Genomic DNA, 5,168 nt, shown 5'->3' on the forward strand with positions numbered 1-5,168 from the left:
AGCAGAAAATTCTTTTGAAGTCTGATGAGAAATTAAATTATGGATGTTAATGTAATTCCATCTTGTTATCCAGTACACACAGTTCTTCAAAACTTAATCAAGAACAGGCACTGAATTTTTTAAAATGGATGTTATTTATTAAAAATTAAATTGAGATTATGCTCTAAGTTACAGTGGTTTTGCTACCTTAAGGCCCACCATGAAAAGAGCTATAGCTCCTTGATACACTTTATTTTACCTAATACATTTTTCAGATAGCTTGTTCTATGTGAATGGTAACAAGGATGACCCTAAGAGCAAAATTAACTGCCTTGTCCCAGCCTAAAGGCAGTGAGGAAACAACCAGCTGAGATTGTCAATTCCTCACTGTTAGAGACAACTTTCACTTACCTGAGACCCTTTTCAATTTACTAAAGAAAACTCACTCCTGCAAACATGCCAACAACATCAGCCTATCTGTGCCTGGCCATGGCGCCTTCCTAGTGCAAGGGGTGGAGCTGGGAAGGAAAAGGGACACGCAGTGATGGGAAAGATTGTTTGCAAGCAGGATACTTCAGAGGAAAAGAAGGTACACTGAGATTGTAATAACATTTGACAGTTCAAATACATCACTAAATTTGCAGTTTCATAATATGACTCTGTAGTAGTGTATGTGGTTTTTAAAAGAGCTGGGATCGATTTTTTAATATGAATGAAAGTTCCACGTGGAAGAAACCAATCCCTTCCAGTGAAGGGATTCCCAGCATCCATCACCTTCTCTCCCAGCTTACACTGGTGTAACAAGAGGTTGCCAGGTCCCAGCTGATGTCTCACAGACATTTATTTTCTCCTGCTAGAGTATATAGTACACTAACTTTTCCATCTTCCAAGGAGGTGGGAGCACTTGGAGCTTTTTTCCTTAGATGGATGTGACAATAGGAAGTAGGGATAGCTAGCTCATCACTTGCAGAGGATGTGCCAGTTCCCCTCCCAGCCCCAGAGGAACAAATCAGAACATGGGAGCCACTGAAGAAACGGTGCTAAAAGGTAGGGAGAAAGGCCAAGATCAGTGAGAGCTGTTCCTAACACCACAATGTGAGACACACTTGGCACATGAAAAGATCAGATACTTCAGGCTTCTTGGCACTGAAGACCACGTAAGCTAAAATAAATTCCCTGAGCGCTTTCCACCAAGCAAAGGCAAATCTGTCACCCCAAGAGGTTGGTTTGACAGACCAGATAAGGCAGATGTGACAGAGCTAATGAACCAAGATGTGAAGCTGGTAACTGGAGAGGGAGGCCTGGCCTTGATTGGGCCCAGCTTAGAAAACCAAAAACAAGTTTCATGCTAGTTTGGTTTTTCTCTTTCTTGAAAAGCCTTCTTTGCTCTGCAGGACAGAGAGGACAAACCCACCTCCAGAACAATAATCTATCTCCCAAGCAAAGCAGGAGATAAGTGTGGTAGAAAGTGGCTTCCTCCAGGTACTACTCCCTGAGAGACATGAGACTGCACTCAAGATTTTGTGCTCCTCAGAAGGGACCTGCAGCTGGGGATCTACTGTGGGAAAAGCTCACTCACCAGTAAAATTGGAAAAAGACAAAAGTTGTCAAAGCAAGACTATTTATTAATATAAACAAGTCAGCTGAGTCAGGTGCATCTCACTGAGGAGACACACCTCCCCTCAAAATGCACAAACTTTCATGCCCTTCCCTGGCCCATGGGGATCCCTGTCCCTTTTTTCCTTGGGCTGGGTACTCAGCAATTCACATCCAGCCACCTACTGTGCTCAGACCAACACCTTCTGCCTCTTCCCCCTTCTCTCCCCAGCAGCCAGCATCATTTCTGTGACGGTAGTCACAAGGGTTCTTGGGTGAAGGAAGAGACCAGAAGGTTGACTCCATTATCAGAAGGTTTGATTTATTATTTCATGATATATACATCTGTTATAACTATACTAAAAATAAAAAGAAAGGAAAGGTTTCTTCAGAAGCTATCTACTTAACCTAAGAATAGAAAAGTAAAGAATGAAAACAAACCCCGCTCTCCCGGACTGTCCCCGAGAGACCTCAGTTCTGGATTGGCCATTAACTCTAAACATCCAAGCTGGGCCAATCCAGATGGACCTGTTGCATTCCACAGCAGCAGATAACCTATTGTTTACATCTTGTTGCTGAACTTCTCAGCTTCAGCAGGTCCTTGCCTTTTCCTCCCCTCACTCTCATGAGGCCTGGCCTTGTGCTAGTTACAGCTTTGCAAAGGTGACATGAGCACATGTCCTTATGGCTAGTTACAATGGCTGAAGCAAAACATTATTTTATCTCTCACATCTACCAAGTGTTTTCTCAGCTGTGATCGCCTTGGAATCAACATCATGAACCATTTCTACTTCTGGAGGTTCTTCATTATGAACTGATAAATTCAATGATAGACATTCATCATCTGCTCCAATTTCCAGTATGACTGGCCAAAACTGCTCCCAGGAGGACTCAAATCAGGTCCAGTACCTTGTGGTTTAACCCAAATTGTTCCTCAGGAAGCCACTTTCACATTTGAAAGGCAGGATTTGGTGCTGAGCCAATGCCAGACGTATGGGTCGTATGTCCCTGTGTGTACAGGGGATGGAACAACTTCAGGCCCCGTCCTGCATCCATGTGCAGGGTTCAACCTTCCAGCATGGATCCAGTTCCTGTCAGCCACACCAGCACCTTTCCAGCTGCTGCTCTGTGCCAGAGCCTGCTGGGCAGAGACAGACAAACTGCCATGGTTTGTGGGGGTGCAGGGGAGAAGGCTGTAGGGGCACGCTGTCTCATGACCCCAGAAGAAGAGAAGGAGAATGCACATGCTAAACAAATGATGGCAATGCAGTGGCTACAAAGCAGCCATGGCTGAAGTTACCTGTTGCACTCAATACCTGCAGCTCCTACTCAGCAGTGTGCTTGGGAAACCTTTCATGATTCACCTCTGGAGCTTTTAACACAGAAAGTGGGACTGAACTGCTCCCTCAGGCCATTTGCAGGAAAGGCAAAGTCTACCCAGGGGACCTCAAGTACTCTGAAAACTCTGCAGTTTCTCCTTTCTTCTGACTTTAGTGTTAGACAACACAGGTCCTGCAGCAAACCCAGGAAATTTATAGGGTCAAACTTGCTGTGCATCCACCAATGTCCCAGTCTCCATGACATTTTTCTTAGCCTGGGGCTGGGGTCCTGCACAATGAACATCACCTGGAACTGCAGTCTGAGTGTTACCATAGTCCAGAAGGATATAGTGTATCCCAAGGGAACACATTTAAGTGAAATCTTCCTCTGATTTCTTCACATGACAGATTCCATGAATTTTCTTAATCAACAGCCTAAACTTGCATGGCTGACACTCTGTGGGTTTGGAAGAGAGCTGCAAGGATGTGAGGAAGGTGTAAATTAAGCTAGGTCACATCAAGATTATTCTAATTTACTTCTTCTGGTGCTTGCAGACTTGGCTTCCACTCCAGCTTCTGCCTCAAGCACCCCAGCTCATAACTTACACTAATTAGACCCCTAAAGCAAGATCCATGCTAATGTGTAGGCAGAAATACAAATACAATTTTACTGCATTACAGAATGACTGCCCAGCAGCCATGCTCCATTCTACCTTACAGCCCAGTGCCCTGCAAAACCAAAAGTGGTGCATGGAACACCCCAGTGCTATGGCACCAGCACCCATCTGCTTCCTCAGGGAGCTTCTCTGGGCAAAAAGCAAATGCTTCAGTGGCACAAAAGCAGGAGGGAATGGCCAGCACCCACCCCAGGGGCCATCAGGACAAGGGGTTTGTTTTCATCCAGGACAGGAGCAGAAAGACCTGCTCAAGGGGATGAAGGGAGGGAAGGAGACACCAGGTTTCTTGGTGGCATTTCCCTCCCATGGGCACAACTCATCCCTGAGCAGGAGGAGCCACTGGCACTCGGGAGCAGCTGGCATGCACTTCCACGTGGGAGGATGCCACATCATGCAGGCCAGTGTCTCTAGGAAAAATAACTCATCAATCACTAATGCAGAGCCACAGGAGATGCTCCTGCCATGGAGGAGTGGATGCTAAAGAACAGCTGAGCAGGGGGCTGTGGTTTATTGTTAATTTTGTAAAATATATTTGCCTTCCACATGATCCTCTCATTCTTCCTCTCCCAGCACATGTAAATAGAGACAGTGAATGGCACATTCAGGTCCCAGCAGACTGAGCCACAGCACAGAGCTGCTGCAGATCAGTGGCTGTCTCTCAGACCCACCTGCACCCCACAGAGACATCTTCCTTTTCCTCACACCCAGGGCAAGGTCAAGTAGCAGAGTCTGCAGGGCAGCCCCACAGGCACCTTTCAGCCCGTGCTGCTTGTCTTGGCTGACAGATCCATGCACAGCACGGTCCCAGACCACCACACATTTGGCCACTGAGGAAAACCTCTGGATGCAAAACCCCTCCCTGGGTAGAATCATGTTTCACTCCTGGAAAGTTTATTGGCTAATCTACAAGGGCTCTCAAATAAAGTTTATGAGCTTGTAAATGCTCCCTGCCACGAAATGGCCCCAGGAGCCAAGGATAACCTGTGTGGGCTTTACCACAGCCCTTTAACAGGAGCAGGGATGTGGCACAGGCTGCTCCAAGGGGCCAGAGGGAGGGAAGCTGTGAAACAGGGAGGCTGAGCTCCTCACTACAAACATCACCAGCTGCCTGCAGCCCATGACTGCTGGGGTGGCACCCAGGCCAGCTGGCAGCTGGGGTGTCCCACATGGATGGACACTGCCCTGGAGGTATTTGTGTCCCTGAACCAAAATCTACCACCCTCTCATGATCTCATGTTCTTGCCTTTCATTGCAAAAGCCAGGCAGTTGTGATTAAATTAGGACAGCTGCTGCTGCCAATTAATTAGCTTTGGATAAGGTCTTCAGGTGGTCACTGGGAAATAAATGAATGCTGCTTAAGCCAGCACTGTAAAGTGTTCCTGGCAATCTCTGCCAGACCTCATCCTGCCAGGAGGCACCAGGCATCAAGCAAGGGGCCCTACTGGCTTCTGCTTGCAGGGCTGGGTTCCCACCAGCCCAGCACAGCACAGCCCAGCCCAGCACAGCACAGCAGAGCCCAGCCCAGCACAGCACAGCCCAGCACAGCCCAGCCCAGCACAGCAGAGCCCAGCCCAGCACAGCCCAGCCCAGCCCAGCC

This window comes from Geospiza fortis, unplaced genomic scaffold (assembly GCF_000277835.1).
Source record: "Geospiza fortis unplaced genomic scaffold, GeoFor_1.0 scaffold200, whole genome shotgun sequence".
NCBI classification, from domain to species: domain Eukaryota; kingdom Metazoa; phylum Chordata; class Aves; order Passeriformes; family Thraupidae; genus Geospiza; species Geospiza fortis.